Source organism: Quercus robur, chromosome 4 (assembly GCF_932294415.1).
Source record: "Quercus robur chromosome 4, dhQueRobu3.1, whole genome shotgun sequence".
In the NCBI taxonomy this organism is placed as follows: Eukaryota; Viridiplantae; Streptophyta; class Magnoliopsida; order Fagales; family Fagaceae; genus Quercus; species Quercus robur.
The window spans coordinates 29,525,230-29,552,894 of NC_065537.1; the positions used below are offsets into that span (position 1 = coordinate 29,525,230).

General features: G+C 37.0%; 1 long non-coding RNA gene and 1 pseudogene across 1 annotated transcript; both read right to left on the reverse strand.

The window, feature by feature from the left end:
* Nucleotides 1-14,994: 14,994 nt before the first annotated feature.
* LOC126721717 (sesquiterpene synthase 2-like) lies at nt 14,995-23,625 on the reverse strand (annotated as a pseudogene).
* LOC126721106 (uncharacterized) lies at nt 18,845-21,725 on the reverse strand. The gene is made up of 2 exons (XR_007653820.1): nt 21,015-21,725; nt 18,845-18,934 (listed from the first exon to the last, which is right to left on the reverse strand). It is a non-coding gene; the product is annotated as an uncharacterized LOC126721106 (long non-coding RNA).
* Nucleotides 23,626-27,665: the final 4,040 nt, after the last annotated feature.

The following is a 27,665-nucleotide window of genomic DNA, read 5'->3' on the forward strand; positions in this document are numbered from 1 at the left end:
TAAGTCTGAATTTTAAGACTATTGGGCTTTGTGGATTTTCCCTTTTAAAAGGGCCAAAATGGCCCAATGCCATGTTTTTTTGAAATTTTTAGCAACAGAGCACTGTTTCGGAAATAATTTGGGATCTACCACTTTTTGTGGTACTCGAGCATGGTGAGCTCGAGTACCATCTTTTCATTGGTCAAACATCTTCTCAAAAAAAAAAAAAACGCCGCAATAGGGCCCGAAAACGTCACTATAGGGCTTAAAAACGCCACTATAGGGCCCCTTGAACCTGTTATGGGGACTTATAAAAAATTTTTTGCAGGAAAACGCCGCTATAGGGCCCAAAAACGTCACTATAGGGCTTAAAAACGCCACTATAGGGCCCCTTGAACCTGTTATGGGGACTAAAAAATTTTTTGCAGGAAAACGCCGCTATAGGGCCCGAAAACGTCGCTATAGGGCCCCTTAACCTGGTATGGGGGCTTAAAAACGCCGCTATAGGGCCCGAAAACGTCACTATAGGGCTTAAAAACGCCACTATAGGGCTCATTGAATATGGGACGACGGTGGATTAAAAAAACATGGTACTGGAGCTCACCAAGCTCGAGTACCAGAAAAAGTGGTATTTTCCTAATTATTTCCGAAACAGTGCTCTGTTGCTAAATATTTCAAAAATTAATGCTAATGGGCCATTTTGGCCTTTTAAAAGGATTTTGTTGCTTTTCCCTGCATTGTTGCATTTCTCTTGGACCAGCTTTGCGCACAGATTGGTTGTGGAAACGGGCCAATAGGCCGCGTTGGAAATAAGCCCAATTCCTACACCCAGTATCTCATAATTTTTAGCCCGTTCAAAGGCCCACAAGTTTTTGCGTGGGTCGGACTTGAAGGACATTCTTCAACAGGGTTCCACAGGAAGCAGCATCAGCATTAATTTTATATATTTTTATTCATTTAAGAGAAAAATAATCAGCTTAATCTTTTATTATATTTTTATATGTGCTGAATATTAATCTTATCTATGGACCATCTTAGAACACAACAGAACATAGAGTAAACATGACCAATATGATGATGGGGTGGAATTGAATAAATGGGAAAGTAGATCTGGTGAAGGTGCGAAAATCGTAGTGATAAAGGCAAGATTTCATTAGTAATTCACATTGTAACACTCATAGATCCCATAGATGAGAACAAAATACATGATACGGAATCATTACATAAGCATCAATTTCTGCAACATATCTAAACCACACTCATCTAGATTCCAAATTTTCTTTTCACAAACACACAGGGTAGTTTCAGCAAAAAAAAAAAAAAAAAAACACACAGGGTAGTTTTTGCTCTTTGGTTTACAAAGCAAAGAGCAAGTTATTTGCTAATATTATGATGGTACTACCCTTGGCAAGGCAGCATCTCCCTAATGTTGGTGATGTCCACCACCATGACCATGTTCATGTCCTCCTCCTCCACCTCCTCCTCCTCCTCCTCCTCCTTGACCATGCCCATGACCATGTCCACCTTCATGACCAGGGCCTCCATGTTGCCCAGGTCCTTGAGGACCCTGACCATGACCATGCCCATCTTTATGTCCCTCTCCATGACCATGACCGCCGGGGCCGGGGCCTCCATGATGCCCAGGTCCTTGAGGACCAGGACCTCCATGGTGCCCAGGTCCTTGAGGACCAGGACCTCCGTGAGGTGGGTGGTCGTGAGGACCCTGATGAGACATTATCCTAAGCTTTTCTTAGAAATTCAGACTATTGAATTGAGGATAAGATCAGAGATAAAGTAGTTTGTGATGAATTATTGTGTTCTAATAAGCGGATAATAGGTGTATTATATAAGATGGGAGGTGGGGTCAATTTCACCCTCAACCACATGGTTTTGTCTGCAATTAATTTGGTTTTGGACTTTTGGTGTAGGATAGCATTATTACAATTTTAAAAAAGTCTCCTGTCGCGACTCGACCTTCGTGGCTTCACTATCGTTTCGCCACAGGGCATTCAAAGATATGTATATCGTTTTTTTTGGTTGTTTCATCAACGGTAAGAGATAGACTCGAATCTTTAGATCTCATCGCACGGAATCGAGGCAATGTTATATATATAATTTTTATTTTAAGAATTTATTTTATAAATGGATAAAGTAATTTAAAAATTAATAAAAAAGTGACTTTATATTTTAGGTAATATTTTAGTGAGAGTTAAAGTTGTATTTTTACTTGATTGTTCTTTAGTTTTGTCTCTACTTAAACATAAGGTATTTAAGGGTGTAGGGACATTTTTGAACAAAAAAAAAAAAAAAAAAAAAAAATGAGGATCCCAAATAGAGGAAGCCTCTTAAATAGTAGTATAGATAATTATTTAATATTGCTAGCTCTAAATATTATTAGTTATTGTTTAGTATAATAAATATTTTTTTTTCCACGATGCGTAGTATAAATACCTAATTGTACACATTACAATCTTTGTTTCTCTTTAATGACTACAAAATAATGAGAAAAAACGAATTGAATACCTATATATATATATATATATATATATATATATATGATGCACAAAAATCATCAGGGAGTTGATTGTCCTTGAATGCTCTAGTGGGTACCTAAAGAACAAGAAAACCAGAGGCTAGTATAACATTGCTTCGTTTACGTGTGATGAGATCTAAAGATTCGAGTCTATATATATATATATTTGGAAATTTTTGGAATAAAATCTGACATGTAATTTACAATTCCAAGAAACTGTTATATTTGTTTGGCACTTGTAAGTTTGTCTAGAAATTCACCAAGAGAGGCAGCTATGTGAGGCTACAAAGTATACCTTCCATCTGAAATGTTTACTCCCAAAAAGTCTATAGAAGACTGTCCTATGACCATTTTCTTTTCTGAAAGTATTATCCCTTGAGATTTCACTAAATTATAAAATTCAATGAGCAACTTGGCATGGGATTCTTCATCTTTTGAGAACAAGAGGATGTCATCAACATAAATTAATGCATTGGTCAAGAGTGGCTGGAACAACATTACCATTGCTTTCTGGAATTGGGATGGAGCATTTTTTAGACTAAAAGGCATAACAGTCCATTGGTAATGGTGGTCTGGGATGCAAAAAGCTGTCTTGTATCTCTCTTCTAGATGGATTCCTAATTGCCAAAATCCTGCTTTAAGGTTAAACTTTGAGAATACTTTCGCATTTGAAAGATGTTGAAAGAGAGCACTCTTGTTTGGCAAGGGAAACTTATCATCTGCAAGAAAATGGTTAAGATCCTGGTAATTGATTACTAATTTGAGTTTTCCTTGGACTTGCTCAGAATGCTTGTTAACATAGAAAACTTCACATGCTCATGGAGAGGTTGTAGGTTCAATGAGGCCTTCTGAAAAGAGGGTAGTTAGTTCTTACTTGGCCAAGGCTAAATGGTTTGGATTCATTCCTCTATGGCTGGCTTTTGTGGGGTTGACATCTTCATTTTTCTTGAAGGGAAGGTATATGAAAAATTTTGGGTTTTTCCATAAAGGATTTGGATTTTTAAGAAGAAACTCAGACTGGCTGTTTACACAACAATCACTGATAATTTGGAGTCTCAAAGAGTCAAAGGGGTCAACCGTGAATAGATGGGGTACTTGGGTCCAGGTGAGAAGGTGTTGTTTGTGCAATAGTCCTTTTGAAGACCATATGAGGTTAGGTATTTGATGAAGAAGATCAAATCCTATGAGAAGATCTCTACCTATGAGAGGGGATCCAAGGACTTGGTGTTTAATGGTAAGGGTTGGAAAGATTCTGATGAAAAGAGACTTACTTTTCAGAGTGATGAGGAATGTTTCTCCATTTCCCGCTCTAAACATTTGGTTATGGGGTAGCCAAAATTTTACAGGTAAAATCTTGGGATGGAGAATTGTTGGTGCTACTCTTGTGTCAAATAAGGCTATTACTTTCGATCTAAAAAATGCTCCATCCCAAATGACACAGACCTAGACTTGTTTGATCTATATATATATATATATATATATAGACTTGAATCTTTAGATCTCATCACATAGAAATGAAGCAATGTTATACTAGCCTTTGAGCATACGCATGAGGGCGAGCTCAAAGGCTCTTCTACTTTTTGGTAAAAGTTAATAATTTGCATCTATTATAAATTGAGATTACTACATTTTTTAATCACAAAAATATACCTACGAGTGTGATGAGTGTTATGCATTGAGAAAGGTTAATAATTTTAATATTTGGTACAAATGCTCATCACACTCCTAGATATTTTTGTGATAAAAAATGTAGTAATCCTAATTTATAATAAATGCAAATTATTAACTTTTACCAAAAATTAGAAGAGTCTCTTACACGCGTGCTTAGAAGCTAGTTAATATTTATGCATTTTAAACTACTAATATGACCAAAAGTGTCATGAGATTCACTCCAAAAAATGAACACCGATATAGCATTAAAAACATATGTTCGTATGTAGATTTATGGAACAAATTCTTACTAAGAAAAACTAAAATTTATGGAATAAATGTTTCACCCTACTACTGACAAAAGAGAAGTGTTATGTCCACAACATTTTCACAACAAATCATAGGTGGCATTTAGGATTTGTTGTAAAAATGTTGTAGACATAGCATTTCTGGAAAAAATATGTACAGCATGACTCAACTCTGATAGGCCAAAAACGAATTGACCCCTTGTGATGAATTAACCAATTAATTAGCCAAGTGAATTAATTAAGTTAATTAACATGCAATACGCGTGGTAGCACAAACAAATCACCAACTAAGTTAAATGCAGCATAAAATAAATTTGACACGGGTGATTTGTTTACGAATGGGGAAAACTAACGCGGCAAAAACCCCACTGAGTGATTTTAAGGTCACCATTCCGAGAATTCACTATTATCACAACAAGCGGTTACAAGTAAAGGAATCCCAGTACCTTATATTAACCTACAGTTGAACTTTTACACCAATACCCAATTGGACTTGTTCTGTAGTGACAATCTCTCATTTTGCACGGTTCCCAGTACATGACTAACCAATCTGATGCGCAGATTCCAGTACGCGGCTTATTCCATTGCACGAATCCAAGTACATGACTAACTCCACAGCAACCCTTTGATTGTTATAGTTGATTTGCAGCAGTTTCACATAGAAACACCAATAAGATCTTTAATGTTGGTGTAAGAGACTTTGCTTGGGGTTATAGAACCTAAAGACATACAAGAACGTAGCAAGAACTCTTTCGTCTATAGAAGGAGGCTAGGGTTTCAAAAAGAAAACATTTTGAAACTCTCTAGGGTTAGGTTTTTCTTTTTCCACTTCCTTTAAATAGAAGCTTAATGGGCTCTCCTATTTCAAATAGGTTTACACAAACCTTGAGCTTTCCTAGTCCAATAAGGATTATACAAATTTACAAATCTTGGGTTTTCCTAGTCCTATGAGGATTATACAAACCCATAAACAAATAGCCTTTTAGAGTAAAAACGTTGCTGGCTATAGTCTGAATCCCGTAAGCTCGATAGATTGAGACATGTGTTGAGCTTTAATGAATCTCGACAGATAGAGCTTCTGTTAAGGAGGTATCGAGACTTGTAGATTGCACTTTTCTTGAGTAGTTCTTGAGTAATCTTCATGTCTTCAATTTAATCACTTGTAATGATCATCTTGAACCTACTTAGATTTACCCAAATACAAGTAAAATGCGTTTTGTCAAAGGATATGCCAATTACATAAAAATATGTCCTTAACAAACTCCAGTCATAACTTCTTTTCTTTGCGCTTGAGATTTCCGTTCCAATAGACATAGACATAGAACAATTGAAAGACTTAACACCTGCCAATATAAACAATCGAGTAGCAGAAACAAACATATGACATAATCACGAATATGTAGTTCACTATAATTCCAATGACACTCTTTTATTAAAAAAAGAAAAAAAAATCATTTGAAGATAACTTTTTATTCACCTTTACATGAGATTGTAATTTTATATGCCATTTTTTATTGGCATGTACCCAAAGCTAGAAACTAAATTTGTTAGAGGAATATCTTAGCACGAATGAATTTCTCTTTTGTTGAAATAGTATCATAATTTCTGGCATTTTTCATTAAGAGCAGGTCATTTCTATTCAATTTGAAAATGCTACATGGAAAAGAACCAATAACACATCAACATAAAAACAAATACGTAATAGTTAAATCAAGTTCTGCATTACTAACCTTTGTATGCATTTCTCCGTCGATTCCTATTGCATGTTTTCAAAGTTTTAGTTTTCATTTATAAATGTAGTTGAATTGATGAAATTAACTTAGGAAAAATCCAAACAATTGGAAATATGCAATTCAGGGGATCTTAGGAATTGCTCACCATCATCATGGGCTTTGGTTGAAAAGGCAAGAGTTGAAGAAAATTCTTTAAAATTGTTTGATGGAAGGATAGATTGGTGAGTCATCAGCCCTATAATTCATTCTAATTTTTCTCTAGAGTAATGGAGTAACGTGTGCAAGGTGAAAACTGAATCTAAAATAGGAGTAGAATGGGATTATTTGGAATTGAAAAATGAGTAGACGAGCAAGTAAAAGTGGGGGAGATAGAGATATAAAAGTAGTAACTGATCCTAGAAGATTTTGATTTAGTGGGAAGTTAGTGGGATGGTTATGTATGGTGTTTGAAGAGTGGGAGTTAGTTATTCAAGGAGCAAATAGTTTGTAAAGGGCTTTTTTTAATTTTGCTAAAATTTAGGAGTTTTTAAATTAGCACATTTACATATATAACCCTACTATTTAAGTTTTACAAACTGGTAAATTTGAGAGTATTTTGGACATCGAAATTGAGGAATCCAAACAGAAAAACCCCTTAAATAATAGTATAGATATATATTTTTTATTTTGAGAATCTAATTTATAAGTGGATAAAACAATTTAAAAATTAACAAAAGAGTGACCCTATATTTTAGGCAATGTTTTAATGGGAGTTAAAGTTGTATTTTTACTTAATTATCCTTTAGTTTTGTCTCTACTTAAGCATAAGGGTGTAGGGGTATTTTTGAACAAAAAAAATGAGGATCCCGAATTGGGAAAGCTCGTTAAATAGTAGTATAGATAATTATTTAACATTGCTAGATCTAAATATCATAATTAGTTATAGTTTAGCATAATATATTTTTTTTCTTTTCACGATGCGTAGTATAAATACCTAATTATACACATTACATTCTTTGTTTCTCTTTAATGACTGCAAAATAATGAGAAAAAAATGAATTGAATACCCATATATATATATATATATATATATATATATGATGCACAAAAATCGTTAGTGAGCTGATTGTCCTTGAACGCTCCAATGAGTACCTGAAGAACAAGAAAACTGAGAACCAACAGAGACCACCGGTAGGGTGCTAGTCAAAGACTCTCCGAAGGTTAAGTTAGTGAAAGAAAAATCACCAAGAATTCAATAATGTGAGAGCTAGGGGTTTTCTACATACCTTAGTTGTGAGGAGGCTTGGTGCTTTTAAAGTGGCAAAGGGCCGACCTAGATCCTGTGAACATAGGGTTTTTCCCTATGTGGGAGATGTGGAGTTGAATGCCCCGGGATCTAGGGCTTTGCTTTCCTTATTGGATAGGCATTGGTGTAGACACAAGGGGGGAGTTGCCTTCTAGTTTTTGCAGTGGTCTAGGAACCATATATATAGTATCCCTTCAAGGAAAGACCTTTTGATCTTACTACCAAAGTATGGGTTCAGAATTTAGGTACGCTCTTGGGAAGGTGTTAGGCACCCAAGATTGCCCAACCCTAAGGTTGGCCTCCCATCATCGTGTCTTACACCTTAACCCTATTAAAAACTAGCTCAACACTTATGTACTAGACTCTTACACACACTAACATGCATCTAGCATACAACATGGCATCATCATCCCAAAACACATACATATCCATCCTTAAAGCATAAGAAACCAACCCACACATATACAACCCTATCATTCATCTAACATGGCATCAAAGCATATTCAAGGCAGAAGCATTAGGAAAGATCAAGTAACATGTGATTCATCCAAGCATTCACATTCATCTCTAGCACCAAAACAAGATCATATGAAAAATGCATAAACATTTCCAATGCATGACTTACCTTTGACTTACCTTTGACTTACCTTGTAGCAACTCAGCACCTATGGCATTAATGCGTGAGCATGTGAATGCATGTTCATGTCATCAAAACAAGGAAAACACTAAACAAACCCTAACTCTAATATGTGATAGCAAACCAAGCAATTAAACATGTGAAATATGGGCATTGAAAGCATAAAGGCATAGAAAAGAGACTAAACAAACAAACATGTGGAAGTAGAAACAAAACAAACAAACAAACAAAAATTTAGGGTTTTTGGGCAACGACATCACTCATGCTAGAATAGGCCTGCGTGCTCATATCAAGCCCACTTGCGTAGGCAAGATTATGCGTACGCAAGTCCTTGCCCAGAAAACCTAAAAAACGCAAAAAACAAAGCACAAGCAAGAAAAACCTAATTCTAACAACCTAGCATGCTCAGAACATAAACAGAACTATATACTACCTTAGGCAAACATGCATAAACATAAATCAAACCAAAAACAAGATTAAAACAAGAAAAGAAAGGCAGAAAATAAAAAGAAAGCTAGAAAGAATACCTTAAAGAAAAAAGCTCCTAGGCTTGATTTTTTACTGTTTCCTTCAGTCAAATCTATTCACAAACCAATAAGAAAGTGATTAGCAATGTTAAACTAAAAGAATTGAGGGCAAAAAAGGTCTCAATCAAATAAAATTGACTTGAGGGTGTTTTTCTTAGAGATTCCTTTCCGTCTCCTCCCAGCTCTTCGTCGCTTCTCTCTACTCCTGTCGATCGTATTCAACTCAAGCTCCCTGCTGGTTTCACGTAAGTTCTCTTCTCTCCCTTTTTCTTTTTACTCTTTATTTTGTTTCATTAAACATCTGTTGGTCCATTGTTTTATGGGTTAGAGTGAGTAGATTCTTAGTTTTCATTCGTCGCCTGTAGGCGAAAGAATGTAAAAAAATAGTGGAGTGACGAGTGAACGTTCTGTGTTTGCCAGTATGGAGCTGGGCGATGTGAAGTCTTATTCATCGGGATGTCAGTATGTGTTTGAGGAGCCATTTGTCTTCGAGAGGGAGCCATCGGTTGATTATCCTTAAGAGGAGGATGAAATTAACCTATTGGGCAAATCCAGTAGAAAAATCATTCTCCCTGACATTTTGTCAGTTAATGACTTCCTAGTGAGTATGACGAAGGATGTTTATGGTAGGCTTAGGCCTCGCTTTTAGATTTTTGACGATGTTCCTATGAGGAAAGGTACCAAGGGGGAGAAGTGCTACACTGGTTGTTCGTACGAGATTGGTTTTTGTGAGGCGGCCTTTATTGTGGGTTTGAGGTTGCCTCTAAGCCACCTCCACCGTCGGTTGGTGGATTACTTGGGCATATCTATCTATGAGATAGCCCCTAACGCTTGGAGGATCTTTATAGGTGCTGAAGTGGGGTCAACTAAGTGGAGGTAACCGTTCCTTGATGCTTGAGGAATTTTTCTATTGCTATAAACTATAGGAGATAGCCGTGTCTTTGGGTTTTTATAATTTTATGTGCCGTTGGGCCAATTTGAGGTTGGTGTCTGGAATGCTTGACTCCAACCGTACATGGAAGAGTAGGTTTTTCTTTGTCCGGGGGGCCAATTGGGTGTGCAAACTCGATGAGTAGGACACCATCAGTGATTTTTATGACGATGCTTGGGGAGTTTTGAACGAGTCTGGTAGGTCATCCGTCGGTTTTATTTTCCTTGTTAGGCTAACTATTTACATGTTTTTTTTTCCAGCGAAGGACTTGCCCGTGATTACTCCCAAACAGGAGGATTTTCTTACACGGGTGTTGGACATCCATTTTGCGCAAAGGTCTTGGAAGAGACTTGTCACCCTTGACACTCTGCACACCTATTGTGGTGGGCCCGTTCCGACCCTAAATGCCCGATGACTTGATAAAATTACTAGAATTCGTAAGTATTTTTGTATTCCCGTCGCTTGTGTTTCAAATCTTTCTCGTCGCTTTTGTTTCAAATTGTTCTCGTCGCTTTTGTTTCAAATTGGGCAGTCTTTAACTTCTTTGACCTTTTCAGAAATGGAACCTATTAAGAACAAGCAGGCGCAGGTCAAGAAGGCCGTCGCCCTTCGTATCAAGTAGGCAATCAACGTCCACCTCTCATCGTCCATCAACCAAAAAAGGAAGTCATCCTTGGAGGGTGGTCCGAGAGCAAAAAGGGCTCACGACTCGTCGGCTCCCTCCGTCGCTTTGGATTCCACTTCTCCCGTCCCTGAACCCCATTGGCACGACGTGGGAAAGGGCTTGATGATCTCCCTAGGTCCCCCTGTCCCTTTGTTGGTGAGGAGCCAAGAGTTAGCAGTTGAGACGACTTGGTCTCTTGTTCGTGACCTTGACATCGACGAGTGCTCGGAACATAAAATTGAAGCTTTAGGGGATTTAGGCCTTTTTGATATGGTGAAGGTGAGCAATTGTTCCCTTTAACTTAGTAATTTTCCTATAAATTCCTGCCCCACCTGATCATTTGTCTATGTCCAGGGCCTGGTGAGGATGAGGGCACTCTAGATAAGGTGCATTGCCAAGAAGGCATTGGTCAAGAGGCTGAGGAACTGCTTGGCTGATGAGGAGGCGAAGCTGAAGACTTATAAGGATGGCATGCAAACCCTTGGTGCTAAAGTTAAAGAGCTGAGGGAGAAACTAAGCCAATTAGAGGCAACGCTCGTCAGGCTGAGGAGTTAGAAAAAGAGAACACCAATTTGGTGACAGAGTTGGAAGCCCTTCGTAAGTAAACAGACCAGATAAAGGCCGATGCCGTTATTGAATTCCAGTTGTCCCAACCTTACTTTGATGAGCTGGGGATCTAATACGACAACTGTTTCGAGGACTTCCACAAACAAGTGACCCTTCTCTTTTCCAAGGTGGATTTCTCCCAAGTCTAGATAGAGTCCCTTATCCCCATGACGCCCCACAGTAGAGATGCCTATAATGAAGGGGACGCCATTCTCAGAGGGATGGAGGTTAGCCCTCTTGTGGTTGATGGGACCGACAGTTATGTGAAGGAGGAAATCGACGAGCCAACTCAATTGAACGATCCAGACGATGCCCAGATCTAAATAGTTTCCTTTGTTTTTATCTTTTTTTTGGACTATATATATATATATATATATTTTTTTTTTTAGAAAACAATTAAGGTGCCTTGTTTTTGGCCTAGCAATGTGATGAGACACTTTATTTATCATATTTGATGCCTCTGTCGGTTTTATGTGCTTGAATTTCAATATATATATATATATATATATTTTCTTGATATTTTGAAATCATTGGTCAAATTGTGTAATTGTTTTGATTGTCGACACTGTTGGTTTCCCTTTGGGTTAAACTTAAAACATTCTGAGAGGCTAGGCACCCGTCGGCATCCTTAATCATTAGTCTTTCCTTTGGGTGGGACTTAGAATATTTTAAGCGACTAGGCACCCATTGGTGTCCTTAGTTGTAAGTCTTCCCTTTGGGTGAGACTTAGAATATTTTAGGCGACTGAGCACCCATCGGTGTCCTTGGTTGTAAGTCTTCCCTTTGGGTGAGACTTAGAATATTTTAGGTGACCAAGCACTTGTCAATGTCCTTGGTTGTCAGTAGGACTTGATTTTTCACCAATTTCTTGTTTGTAGATATGGTTTCTTGAGAATAGTTTCTTTATTAAAAATAACTTGAACATAAAAATGTTGACAACCTTGCCCATAGGGCCTTTAGGAGCCCTACTGAAAACTTGAAAACTTAACAGTCTACATAACTTAAAAGGGAAAGCAATAACATAGTTCGTAGTTTTTTGCACTACTGGTAGTATGTCCTTAGGTGCTCGGTATTCAATGGGTGGTGTAGCTTTTTTCTGTCGAGTGTCTCTAGGTGGTAGGTGCTGCTCCGATAGCATCTGAAGATCTTGTGGCCTACAAAGGCCACTTAAGTCTGAATTTTAAGACAAATGGGCTTTGTGGATTTTCCCTTTTAAAAGGATTTTTGTATGTTTTGGACGTCTAACCTTTTAAAAGGATTTTGTTGCTTTTCCCTGCATTGTTGCATTTCTCTTGGACCAGTTTTGTGCACAGACTGGTTGTGGAAACGGGTCAATAGGCCGCGTTGGAACCAAGCCCAATTCCTACATCCAGTATCTCATAATTTTTAGCCTGTTCAGAGGCCCAAAATTTTTTTGCGTGGGTCGGGCTTGAAGGACATTCTTCAACAGGGTTCCACAGGAAGCAGCATCAACATTAATTTTATATATTTATTCATTTAAAAGAAAAATAATCAGCTTAATCTTTTATTATATTTTTATATGTGCTGAATATTAATCTTATCTATGGACCATCTTAGAACACACCAGAACATAGAGTAAACATGACCAATATGATGTCGTGGTGGAGTAGAATAAAAGGGAAAGTAGATCTGGCGAAGGTGCGAAAATCGTAGTGATAAAGGCAAGATTTCATTGGTAATTCACATTGTAACACACTTAGAAAGTAGATCTGGTGAAGGTGCGAAAGTAGATCTCATGATTCCGTATCATGACATGATACGGAATCATTACAAATTTCAGAATTATTACATAAGCATCAATTTCTGCAACATATCTAAACCACACTCATCTAGATTCCATTTTTTTTTTTCACAAACACACAGGGTAGTTTTTGCTCTTTGGTTTACAAAGCAAAGAGCAAGTTATTTGCTAATATTATGATGGTACTACCCTTGGCAAGGCAGCATCTCCCTAATGTTGGTGATGTCCACCACCATGACCATGTTCATGTCCTCCTCCTACATGTAGGGGTAGCGCCACCTTATGGCCAGAGTAAACCAAAGAGCAAGTTATTTGCTAATATTATGATGGTACTACCCTTGTTAAGGCAGCATCTCCCTAATGTTGGTGATGTCCACCACCATGACCATGTTCATGTCCTCCTCCTACATGTAGGGGTAGCGCCACCTTATGGCCAGAGTGGTCCCAAGACCACCCTAACCTGAAAAATAAAAATTTTTATACACAATAATTTAAAATTTTATATTTATCTACCTTTAAAAAAAATTTTGGGAACACCCTGAATTTTTTTTTTATGCCAATAAATTTTGGTCCATAATTTGAGTAACTTAATAATATATTAGAGTCTTTCAAGCAAAAAGAACCACATGCTTTTATATTCTTTTAAGCCTATATTACGATTTTACTTTTAGTTTTTGCTTTACCTGACACACTGTCATTGTACGACTACTTTTCCTCAAAAACATTATAATATATATTATACAACTAACTGGTCAAAGTCATGTAAGTTTAGCTTTTTCTTCATTGTACAACTACTTGTCTTTTTTCTTTTTCCGACAATTTTGATTAAAAAAATAGTAGTTTTAGTTAATTAAGTGAATAAACTTAAAAAGTTACTTAATTTTTATATAACATCAATTAATTCATAATAATAATAATAATAATAAACTTTTCATTTTTATTATTATAATTAAACATGTGATTGTCCTTTCTAAGGAAATTTGATTAAATTTACACGAAAAGTGTCACTAAATATTATGTTTTTACATTTTGCTATCATATTGTTAGTAATAAACTTATTATATTTTTATTTATATTATTTAAAATTTTATTAATTATATTATTTATGACGTCACCGGTTCAACCAAAAAACCAGTAACCAGTCCCTTTTTCGGTTCTTTTATTGTACTAGTTTATGAAACCATGGAAAAAATCCAAAAAAAAAAAAAAAAAAAAAAAACCTTGAACGAAAATCTGGAAAAAAAAAAATATAATAAAACCACTAACAAGGCTCAAACCAAATACCAATAAAAAAGCCCAGTACAAGATCAATGTCATCTTAGACTAAGGCTATCACCACTCCAACACCAACACGATTACGCTTTTTAATTCAACAAATATTAAAAAAAAAAATCCTCACTGTAAACAAAATCAATCCAGTGATATTCAATAGAAAATAAAAGTCAAGATTACCATGATTTCCTTGACTATGTATATGAGGTAACTTGTATGGCATAAACACAACACAAGGAAAAAAAGGGGAAAAAAAAATTCAATGTTCAAGAGAGAGAGATTGTTAATGACAAAGCCCCGAGGAAAAAAAAAAAAATCAACGTTTTCATTATCAAGATCCATCCGTTGATGATTCTAAAGAAAAGAAGATGGTTCCATTCGTAGATGCCTCGATGGCATAAACAAAACCCAAGAGGATAATGGTTGTACGCAATTTTATTTTTGATATGTTGTAGCACACTATTTTAAAAGGATTATTTGAATTTTATTTGTTGAAGTTGTTATATAGATTAGAGAATAACTATTAGTTAAGGATTTTTTTAATAAGAATTAATTATTTTTTATTTTAAATAATAATTATTTATCAGAAGAAAAAAAAAATGATTCTTTGTAATAAAAAGGCAACTATACAAGGGTTGGTTATTCATAAAGTATAGTTATTGTTATTTCATTAGAGGTTCTATTATACCAAACGGTGCTAATTGTGTTTACAAAGAGCTTCCTTAACCTCTCAGTTATCCTCACTCCCTCACAGTATATAATAAATGGTAGTGTAGGGAAGCAAAAGATAACTACTTGATAAATATTAAGATAAACTTTATGTACCCACCCCCAAACTAGAATGGCACAATAATTATAATCTCCCACAGAAATATACCAACAGTAAATCCCATCATTATTATAAACATAGTGCTACATTATTAAATAAGAAACTAGTAGTTTATAAAAAAAAAAAACCAAAGATTTTCCTTTTATCTTCAATATAAATGGACCTTGTATATATTAGAACATCAACAGACTTGGATCCTATTCAAGTCCTTTATTTTATTTATTTTTTGACAAACAAGTCCTTTATTCTTTATGCATATACTTATTTTGTCACCCCATTTATATTGGAATTGGGTCCATAAGCACTGATGCAACATTATCTTTCATATCTTTTCCAACGTGAGTGTAGTTATCCCTTTCCTTGTAAATGACATCTATTACTCGTGTAAGATTAAGACAACGCATAAGTAGAGGCATGGGAACAACAGTAGGTCTTATAGGCTCTTCATTAATGTCCTTCCATGCATCAGCAACTTGCCTGTTGAATTCATCATGGACTACTTGCTCTGAGACACCATGTTGCTTCATGTAGCATTCGACTACTGAGGGAGAATGCCCTTTCTCTTGCTCAAACTACATACAAAGTTTTTCAAAAGGGTAAGTAGAAAGTTGGAAACACATGAAATAGACCTCTCACACTAGCTTGTGAAACTTGATAAGATTTTTTGATTGCATACCTTATGTGACTTCATGTCATTTATGAGTCTACCAATTACGGAAGAAGCTGTAATAATCTTGGGGTTGCTGAAGGTCCAATCAAATGACTCTTTTGTAACGATGTCACCCATGCCAAGGAAAGAGATAGTTGTGAGCATAGGTAAACCAGAGCTTTTAAATGCAACATGCATATACTCCTCCATTGTTGGGATGTAATTTTGGTAGAACCATTTGGCTTGATCAAAGTAGGCCTGAACCAAACGTTTCATCTAAGGTTTAAACAACATGAATGAAATAAGTACATAGCATGAAACAGTAGACCAAAAAACACGAAAAGTTAAGTTGCTTGACGCTTACAGCATCTTTTGCATAGCTAACACGGTATGATCTTTCTTTCTTGGCCAACTCATTTTCAATTGCTTCAAATACATCAAAGAGTGCACGACAACATATTTGCATGTATTCTGGAAGTTGATCTATGCAACTAATATCACACCTGAAAATATCATGTACCAATTATAAAAGTTAGATTGACATTATACATCATAGTCTTAACATATATATATTAATTAATTCAATTTATGAACCTCTCAATTGCTTCTGTGAAGGATTCGAGTTCTTCAAGTGTGCCATAAGCATCATATATATCATCTAGAATAGATGACATGGAAATAACTTTGGTCAGTATTTTTCTTGCAAGTGAATATTGGGGCTCAAAGTAGACTGAGACTATCCAAAAGTAGCATTTGACAATCCTATCTCTTGCAAAAGGTAGCTTCTTTGCAAAATCTAAATCTTTCCACCACCTACAATTTGAATATAACAATTAATATTAATTGATTGTAAGTAACCAAATATTTAAAGCAAAATGTTAGGGTTGCTATAAATTTTACTACAAAAAACTAATAAATTGTTGTATTAAGAATATGATTACTACTATATACCACTTCAACAATATAATAAATGAATTTAGAATTAATATTTTGGGTAAATTACAACTTACACACCACACCTATGTTTTGGCCGAAATTTAAGTTGCCTACCTGTGCTTTGAAATTTGACACTTTACCTACCTGAGGTTAGTTTGGTTAGATTTTCTTAACCATTTCTTTTAAAAACATGGCTAAATATGTGATTTTGCTTCACTTTTATGTTTCTTTCCTCCAAAACCACAAAAAACATAAAAATACAATATCAAAAAATGTATTAAAAAAAAAATCTCGTGGAACAATTATATCATGGGATTTTAAACCACAGGTAGGCAACTTAAATTTTTGTTAAACCTTAGGTGGGTAAAGTGTCAAATTTTAAACCATAGGTAGGTAACTTAAATTTTAACCAAACTACAAGTAGGTAAATTGTAATTTGACCTTTCTTTTTTATATATTATTATTTGTAACATGTTATTTTGCAAGGTTTATATAGTAAAATCTGTAGTATTATCTTCATTATTTCCAAAAATATTCGTACTTTGTCTTTTTGGATCACGGTTTTAGAACTAACTAGTCGCTAACCCGTGCGATGCACGGGAAAGCTACGAATTTTTTCCAAATGATGTGACATTAGGTTTTGGAATTTAGCATTGATTCTCTGGTAGCACATTCTTAATTTTCAATTTCATTTATTTGATATCTTCCACTAAATATTGAATGCATTCATTATATTTAAAAAACGTTGAAGTGAAAAACAAAAATTGAACTTATGCCCATATTTTATATAAAAATTGAAACTTAATCACTTGAACCGAGCCAAACAATTATATTAGATAAAATTTGAATAAAATTCAGTTTTCTCAACTCCAAAGTCACATAAAGCTGAATACTTGGAACTAAAAATTGAAAAATTGAAACTTAAACCGTTAAGCTGAGCTAAACAATGAAACATTTGTGCTAGATATATTTTGAATTGAACTCAGCTGTCTCACACATAAAGTTGAAGACTTGGGAATTTAAATTAGTTTAATTTTCCAAATTTTTTCTCAGAACCCAATACCCAACACATCATCATCTTTTGTTTTCCCACCAATTTCTCAGCAACCAAACAGTAGAAACAACATTGAACTTATACTTATCAGAGACGAAGTACACCCACATTAGAAAAACAACTGAACATCCCAAAAGTCCATAAACACATTAAAAAACAAAAAATTGAACTTAGAAATTGGTATTGTGATGTATATTAATAGTTAGAAATTGAACTTAGAAATATGCAGCAACAGAGTTTGATATTGTGATGTATATTAATAGTTTTTTTTTAAAAAAATAAATCAATTTTAGTAGGAAGAATTGAAGCCTTTTAGAGGCAGGGCTATAGAGTTGAGTAAAAAACTATACCAATAAGGATGTAAGTTGAGAATGATTTTTGCAATATTTTTGAATATCACTCTTCTCCCTATGTCTCTAATCAGTGAAATTCACTTGCTGCATCATTACAGTATGTTTACTTTATTCCTTTAATTACAAATATATCCAATTATGACCTTTTTAAAAAACATGAAAATAGAATTTGTATCACTTCTAAAATATGATTTTAGAGAATTAACATGGGGACATGAATATACATGTTTGTATGATCTACAGGACAAATGATGGGAGACTCATTACAAAATCATTTCCTACTGCCATACATGCAAGAAGAGGCACTCATAAAAATAAAATAAAATAAAAGCCTAGTGGAGCTCAAAATCAAGGAACAAAAAATACCCATATCATTTTTGTAATTGGATACACATGCTTTAAAGTAAATATTTGATAAAAGGGAAATACATGTACAAACACATAACAACCCTGTAAGCATAAATACAAGGGAACAAAGACCTGTTCTGCAGAAAAAAAAAATGCAACAAAATCAATACAGCCCATGGACATACAATACAGGAACAGAAACAGTAACAGATATTACAATTACCCCTCTGTAAGCACAGATTATGCAGAAAATCCTGAACCTGTTCTGTAGAAAACAAAATATGCAGCAACAGAAATACAGCCTATGGACATACATCAAAGAAACAACAACAGATATTACACTCAGCCCCACTATAAGCACAGATTATGCAAAAGATCCTGAACTTGTTCTGCAGAAAGCAGAAAATGCAGCAGCAAAAATACAGCCCATGGACATACATCACAGAAATAGCAACAGATATTACACTCAACCCGCCTGTAAGCACAGATTATGCAGAAAATCCTGAACTTGTTCTGCAGAAAACAAAATATGTAGCAGCAGAAATACAGCCCATGGACATACATCACAGAAATAACAACAGATACATCGTTTTTCTTTGGGTCCGAATAGATGCATCGATTTTCTTTGAGTGTGGCGTTTCAAGTTTGTTTTTTATGCATGTTTGTTTTTTAAGGGTGTTTTTTTTCCTACATGGCAGAACAGCCAAATCTAAATCAATCCAACCAAGAAATTAAAACCTAAATCATATTCAATCAAAAAATAAATAAATAAATAAAAAAGCAATAACTTTACCGATTATGGGGTAATGGGTATGCGGCCTCTCTCTTTGTGCCTTCCAAACTATATCTCTGTGTGCATGTGGTTCTGATAAAAAAACCTAAAATAAGATTGAAAAAGAAAAAAGAAATATCAGCATAATATTCAATTCTATACTTATTTGATCCCAATGAAAATTTCATGGAGAACTCAAAAACCCGAAACAAAAACGAATGAAAGCCAAAATCAAATCTATACCTATACAACAACAAAAAACTCAATAAAAAGTAACATTGCATCCCCAAATCTGGAAAAAATTAAAAATAAAAATACCGGTGCTGGTTCCAACAATCTGATGGTGGCAGATTTTCTTTCTCTATGTGCTTGCGGTTCTATATCTGTGTGGTAATTTTTTTTTTTTTTTTTTTTGTTTTTATTTATTTTTTTATTTTTTTTCTCTATAACACAAGTTTTTTTTTTTTTTTTTTTTTTTTTTTTTTTTTGGGGGAGTATTGCAAGCCTTTGCCGTGTATTTCAAGCGGTTTGTTTTCTTTTTATTGAAAAAAATATAAAAACCCACTCCCTAATTTAACTTGAATACCCCAAACTAAAGCATTCTTACCCAGATTCCTTCATCAAAATCAAATTTCATCAAAACACCCTGACCTGAAAATTTTTTTTTTTTTTTCAACTACATTCTATTTTTCTATTTTCAGATCCCAATATATATATTAAAAACAATAAAAATAATATAAGAACCCACCATCTCTGGAAGAACTTATAAAGGCCAACAGAACCTTAAAACTCAACTGATATTACTAACTCTTATGAGAAAGCTATAATATGCCTAAGTTCCTTTATGCCTAACAACATAAAAAACATCCTAGTTAATTTTTCTTTTTAACCTTAAATGAAAGATCATGTATAAGAAAGTTCTAAACCTTTTTGTCTTTATTATGTGCGCAAATATGAACTCTCCCAGATTCAAACTGAATTAATTACCAAAATATTCTTAATGATTCTAAAGGAACAACTGAACATCCCAAAAGTCCATAAACACATTAAAAAACAAAAATTGAACTTATGCCCATATTTTTTCCAACCAATTTCTCGGCAACCAAACAATAACAACATTGAACTCACACCCATCAGAGACAAACCACACCCACATCAGAAAAACAACTGAACATCCCAAAAAGTCCATGAACACATAAAAATTAAAAACTGAACTTATGCCCATCTTTTTTTCCCAACAGCTATAATATGCCTAAGTTCCTTTATGCCTAACAACATAAAAAACATCCTAGTTAATTTTTCTTTTTAACCTTAAATGAAAGATCATGTATAAGAAAGTTCTAAACCTTTTCGTCTTTATTATGTGCGCAAGTATGAACTCTCCCAGATTCAAACTGAATTAATTACCAAAATATTCTTAATGATTCTAAAGGAACAACTGAACATCCCAAAAGTCCATAAACACATTAAAAAACAAAAATTGAACTTATGCCCATATTTTTTCCAACCAATTTCTCGGCAACCAAACAATAACAACATTGAACTCATACCCATCAGAGACAAACCACACCCACATCAGAAAAACAACTGAACATCCCAAAAAGTCCATGAACACATAAAAATTAAAAACTGAACTTATGCCCATCTTTTTTTCCCAACAATTTCTAAGCAACCAAACAGCATAAATAGCATTGAACTCATACCCATCAGTGACAAACCACACCCACATTAGAAAAACAGCTGAACATCCCAAAAAGTCCATAAACCCCAAAAAAAAAAAAAATATTTGAACTGATTCCCATCTGTATTTTCACCAATTTCTAAGCAACCAAATAGCAGTAACAACATTGAACTCATACTCATCAAAAACATATAACTAAAAATCTTCAGAAAAATCAAATTGAACAATTTCAAAGACTAAAATTTGCCTACACAAATCAATGTGTTTCTAAAACATACCTACAAATTAAAACATCCCAAAAACTACAATTCTATAATTAGCTCAGTTTCCACACAAATTGAATAGCCGTGAAAAAAAAATATAAAACATACCTACAAATTGAATAGCCGTGAAAAAAAAAAGCATCGTGAAAGTTTTATATATATAGAGTTATAGAGTCCTAATCTATATAGAATTCGGATTCAGAAAAAAAAAATATATATATTATAGGTTTATAAGACAATACCTTTGGGCCGGTCTCGACGGGCTGGGTCGGTTGCATTGAGCGATGGGCTGGGGAAGAGTGGAAATTGAGCGAATTGGATTTGGGTCTGTTGGGTCGGATCGGTATCGGGCTGTTGGGTGTTGCCGTGGAAAGGGAGAGGCAGAGGATCGGTCTGTTGGGTCGGATCGGTGGGTCTTGCCGTGGAAAAAAAATGACAGATAATCGGAGAAGGCATGTCCGGTATCGTGAAAGGATCGTTAGGTCTTGCCGTGGGTCTTGCCGTGGAAAAGAAATGGCAGAGAATCGGAGAAGCCAGGGTCCGGTATGGTGAAAGGGAAAGCTATTCGTGTGTGGAGGGGCAGAGAATCAGAGAACCCAGGTCCGGTCAGGTGAAAGGGAAAGCTATTCGTGTGTGGAGGGGCAGAGAATCGGAGAAGCCAGGGTCCGGTATGGTGAAAGGGAAAGCTATTCGTGTGTGGAGGGGCAGAGAATCGGAGAAGCCAGGTTCGGTCAGGTGAAAGGGAAAGGTATTCGTGATCGGAGAAGCCAGGTCCGGTCAGGTGAAAGGGAAAGCTATTCATGTGTGGAGGGGCAGAGGATCGGAGAAGCCAGGTCCGGTCAGGTGAAAGGGAAAGCTATTCGTGTGTGAAGGTCCACTATCGGGAAAGCTATTCGTGTAATTGGTGATTGTTTTTTTGTTTTATTATTTGGTAATTGTTTTTTTTTTTTTTTTTTAATGATGTGCTGACGTGGAAAATTGTGGAAGCTTCAAAAGCTTCAGTTTTATATATATATATATAGATTACCTTGTGATATAACTAAGTTCCACTTTGTGCAATGACTGCACTAGATCGAAATCTAATATTGATAGCTTGAGAAAAACTTTGTTATGTGAAGCATTTTGTTCATAGAAAGAAATATATCGCCGAGCCTCTAGTCGTGGTATGACCTTGTGCAAGGGCTGCTTTAGGGCACAAGTTATTTGTGTTGCCAACGGATTGCCTATAAAGGATGCTATGGACTTAAGGTGAGTGGTAGTGAACTTAAAGGCCTCATCAAGAATGTCTTTTCCATGCATCCTCAGATGTTTAGCTTCATAGACCTTTAACGTTACTGGTCAAGCTTTCCTTGAATTGACCATCTTCGTCTTTAAACTTTTTGAAAACATCTGTTTAGCAAAAACCAAACTTGTTTTATAGAAAAAACGTCGCTAACTTGCTATTACTTGAAGAAATTAATCATACTTGGGTCTTACCACATGAAACCTTTGTAAAGTGGTGGGCTGTGTTAGCAGTGTTGGGCTGCTTCCTGCTGCACTAGGCCCAAGTTTTCTGGATAAGGGAGTTGGGACCGGTCCAGCTGGAACTCAATTTGGTCTAGCTTTTGCGCAAACTATGCCTGGTTTGCCAGGAACATGCTTGCAGCAGGGAGAATTGTTTCAGACAAGTTGTGATAGACAAACATAATAAAATATATATATATATATATATATATATATATTTGGCTACTTAGTAGGAAATGACCAAATGATCCCCAAGCACAATCGCAGTAATAATAATCACTTTTACAGAAAGAAAAGAACAGAACAAAAGGGAGCAAATAGTAATATGTATGGGTTAATTAGAAGATGAAGAAATCAACTTAAATTTGGTTCGCAGGAGCAAAACCGGAGAGGAAAGAATGTTCCTTCTTTACACAATTAAGCTTTTAGGAAAAGTCCTACCGTGGAGATTAACTACCTTGAGGGAAATGAACCTGAATGGTTGATGCATAGAGACCCCTTTTTGGTTTTAACAGAGAGCAGGATTTCGTGAGGGAGAAAGGGAATCAATCTACTGGTGCATGCCCACCGTTCTAATTCTCCATTTATTTTTTCTTTCTGGTTGTTTTCTTTCTTTCCCTCCCATTCATTTCTTTTCTATTTTCTGGTCTCTCTTTTTGAATTCCTATTTCTTAATTATGGTTCCCGTTGTTACTTTATTTTTTGTTCATGACAAGGTTCTCTTTTTATAGTGCCTGCCGTGATCGGATTTTACTGTTTTAGCCCTTAACCTCCTTTGTCTGGTCTGGGTGTACTGGCCGACCACCACTAGTCCGTTTGTGTGCCACCCCCTCATCACCAGACAAAGAAGGGTATTTTGTTTGTTTGTCTGTCGTGACACCCTTTCCTGCTACGGTTTAGGTTCTTTCTCTCTCCCTATCCCTCATGGCATGCACCTAGTGGTTCTAACTCAGCTTACTTCTTTTGGGTAGTAAGTCATCCCAGTATGACATTTCCCCGAAAGAACCTGAGCCAGAACCTCAAAAATAGTTTTTTCCCCTCTCTCCACCACCAAACCATGCCTTCTGAATCTCTGACCCACAACCTCACCATGCCCTGTATTGGTTGGATACAGGCTGGTGGTGCCTAGGCCTTGCGCGTGCCTTCCTTCCATATGTGTCCAAAATCTGTCTGCTGCTTATTCGTCTGTCGTGGTCTGGAGGCTTGCCCGTATAGTCTGCCGTCCGTTTTCTTTGACCTTTTATGTGGGTTGCTTTTCGATTTCTCGCTCCTCTTAGGAGTTGGGCCTTATTTGATAATGGGTTTTATATTTCTTTGGCCCACTTCTTGATTGCCTTCATTTTCTGCCATATTACTCTGTTATTCCTGTTGTAATGACTCAATCCTGCTGGGCCTTTTTAGGCCAGCCGTTTATTCTTTCCCCCAGTGGCTTGGTATGGCCATTGGTTTTCCTTCTTATGGGCTCCCGTGTCCCTTTTGTCTCTCTCTTAGGCATCCTTGGCCCACTTGCTTTCTTTGGGTTTCCTTGGCCTTTTTACTAACTCTGCATTCTCATGGGTTTTTACTAACTTCATTGGACTTCCCTGACCCAATTACCTTATTCTCATCCTTGGGGTTCATGGGCTTGCCATTAACCCCTTATTTTCTTTGTTTGCATTACTTTGGGCCTGTGGTGGCCATTTCTCACTTTTCTACATCATATACTGCCCATGGGTATGCTATTTTTCTCTTTCTAGGCTTCTTTAAGCCCACTTATCTCTTCAAGGCCCATTTGTTTATTTCATGGGCTTGTGATCCATTAATCCTGCTATTTGGGCCTAATGGTTTTGCTATTTGTTTGCCAATTCTTTGCTGCCCTTGTTGTTAGGATTTCTTGTTGTTAGGATTTCTTCTTTCTACTTGGATTCTCACAAATGACCCTCAACATTTTGCCCCCTGAACATATGAAGCGTTCCTACGGTTCATATGTGAATAAAAGACCTTTCTGTCCTTTCTTCCTCTCTTCTTTCTTTTCCTTTGCGGGCCTTTTATAACAGTGGACCCCTTCTCATATATATATTTTTTCTTTTCCTGCCACGAACAGTGTTGTCTCTTCGAATTTCCCAGTTTGGTAGTTATTTTTAAGCATAGCCGTCGTTTCATTAATTTCAATCCATTCTGATGGCCGACTGTCACCTTGCTTCGTGCCGTTATTAATAACCTGGGTATTTAATGAGGAGTCCCTCTGCACTTTAAACACAAACTTCTTTTTTTCCAAGAACACATTCTCTCTGTCTCCCTTTCTTCACCGTCTTTTTCTTCTCAAACACTCACACCCATCTACTCCAATCAAGCCCTCCTACTATGGCGCTGGTGAAAAGCCAAGGCTCTTCCCGCCGTAAAGGGAAAGAAGTCGCTTCCGACCTTCCCACTGTACCTGACATAGGCAAGAAGGTAGAGTATTCTGAGTTAGAGCACTCCGTTGGGGAAGAGACATAGCGCGACCCCGATAGTGAATGCACCCCTCTGATCGGTCCATGGTACGAAGTCCACCTTCATTTCCCAAAGATTCCTGGCGACTAAGCGCTGTTGCCGCTAGGTCGCGTGTGGCTCGTCCTTTGCCGGTGAAACCCTAATGTCTCTTGGGTCCCGTTGGCCTCCTTGATCCCCGATCTAGCCATTCGCCAAGGCATTTCACTTCCCGTGCCCATCCATTTCGAATTTGGGTTAGGTACTGCCTTAGGTTGGAGAGAATGGGTAGATAATGAGTTATCTGATGTGGGTTTCATGGGGTTGTTGCAACGAGCCAGTGTTTTGAAAGCCATCGTTTCAACTCGCTGCTTTTCCAACTTCTAAGACCTCTACAACCTTCGCCACTTAGTCCGATGGTGGTGTACCACCACCCATACCTTTTTTTTCTCCTGCAGCGAACTCATTGTTATCCTTGAAGATGTGGCCAATTAGTTACTCCTACCTATCCTTGGCGACGTGGATCCTGCCACTCTAGAATTTTCTTCGGAAGAAGAGGCTATTGAGATTGAATTGAAGAAGAGGATGGCTGGGAATGCCAAACTATCATATTGGGTTAGTTCTTCTTCTAAATTTTATGTAGCTGCTCACTGTGCGACTTTTGTTGCGTTTTGGCTTTCTAAATTTGGTTTTAGGTCCCACCCCCACTATGCCATAAAGCCCTTATACTTTCGTTTAGCGATCAAAATATCTGCCGGGGTGAGCCTGCCTTTGGCCCCTATGTTCTTGGGGCATCTATATGTCTAGTTAGACATCTTGCTGAGTGAAGAGAGTCAGGCGAGATCCTATCACATAGTTACCTCTTCCGTCCACTGCACTATTCTGCAGCAGTTGTTATTCGAGCATTGTGCCCAATATTTGGCAAAGTGTAGACCTGCTCGCTTTGCTAGAGAGAAGTACCACTCATGCCCGAGGACAATTATTGATTTCTGAGGCAGGTTTGAGTCTGATTTTCCGCTGGCTTTCCGTTGGTCTAGCTTGAAGCCTATTGGTTATTCTGTTGTTGAATCTTTTGATGAAGGTGTTGGTTTTTCTTGGAGGGCTTATAGAAATTTGGGTGCAAATTATACATGCATAGATTCTGCCATGGGTTTGTTTGTCGATACTGTTGGGACTACTACTCCTTTGGCTGGTTTTGACGAGACAAGGATTACTTATTTGGCCGCCACTAATGCCAGATGGTTGCCTTACTTAACTGATGAAGGCATCAGGTTCATTCATTATCCTGCTAACCGAGTAAGAAGACAGTTTGGGTTAGATCAGGACATTCCTGATGATATTTCCTTCCTTATGGAGTCTCCTACTTCGGTTTGTCCCTTTCTGCGGCATACTGCCTTTGAATTCTGGAGGCAGCGTTTCAGTGCAGTTATAGTTGCTGGTTCACTGAGGGAGGGCCTTTGCACTCCTCCCATGCATGGGTATTGGCAAGCGGTGATGACTTCATTCAAGAAAGAGCTGGTGGGTAGCTGTGGTTTCTCTTTTATTCCCCCCGATGGGCTCAGTATGGTCATTTCGGTTAACCCTCGATTGCTCCTGCCTTCCAAGTCTGTGTTGGCATATGCTAGGAAATAGAATCGGTCAGCCATCTTCGAATGGGATAAGGAGAAAGAGGGGTGGTATTGGCACACTGGCAATTATCCTCTCGGTTGGGAGAAAAAGGTTAAAGTGATAAACATTTCTGCACCAAGTAAGAAAGCCCCTGTCAAGCTTAAATCTGCCAGTAAATCCAAGCCTGTTACTCCACTGCCACCCACATGTGCTCCCCTTGCCAGCAGAACTCGAGGCAACAAAAGGAAGACAACTCCTCATCCTGCGTTTACTGCTGAGCGGAGAGTAAGTTATCTTTAAAATACCTTTTGGCTTTCTTGCAGCTAACCTTGCTGACTTCCTTTTGTTTTTTAGTCTAAGCACAAGGAGGACTTGTTAGTCACCCGTCCCATTCTACTTGATGAGCTCGAGTTTGAGGTACATCTTTTTTCTTCTCTTCGCACGTGCTTCCTCTGCCACATGTCTTTTGTGTTGCCTCATGTAGTTAACAATTCCTTTGGTCTTCACATATGTTTTTATATGTATATATATATAAATATATATATATATATATATATTTTTTAGGAGGAGCCCGAACCTCTCTCCGTATATCGTCCTACTGCCGAGGAGATCTCTGCCTTCACGAGTGTACCTATGAAGGGCTTTTTCGATGGGGCTGATGTAGCATTTGCAACACCTACTCCTACCACTGCGCATGAAGTTCCTGCCAAAACTCCTACCCCTCCCACCAAACCGATACCCAGAGAAAAGGGTACTCACACTGAGGGGGTTGGTGAGACCACACCTCTTTCTCCTGAGACACCTGCTCCTCTAGAGAGAGCCATTTCTCTTGCTGCCGTTCAAACCAAGACTGCTTCCCCTGTTCTACCACTTGTCATTTCCACCAGTGACCCTTCGTGGCTCTCTCCCAGGCTACGAAGGACGGTTCTTCTTTGGTTGTTACTCCTTCCTCCATTCCCAGTTCCGCTACACGTGGTCCTGACACAGACTTATCCTCTAAGGGGTCCAATAATGTTCTTGAGGATCCTGATGATGCGCCTATCCTGAAGAAGAGGATTTTTGATTCTGACAAAAAGAAGAGTGCTCCACCCGAGTCTGAGTTTATGGGTATGTATCTTCCCTTCTTTTCTACTAAGTTCACTTTTTTTTTTCTTTTTTTTTCTTCTTATGTGTATTTGCGTTGCTTGTTGCTCCCTTTCATCTGTATGTTTATCTCCTCGTTTGCAGAGACTTTTGAGGGGCTAGGAATTGCAGCAGACGTAGAGATGCCCGCTCCCGCCATACTCGTAGCACCCATTCCTGCCGTACCTTCTACACCTGTTTCTGCCGTACCC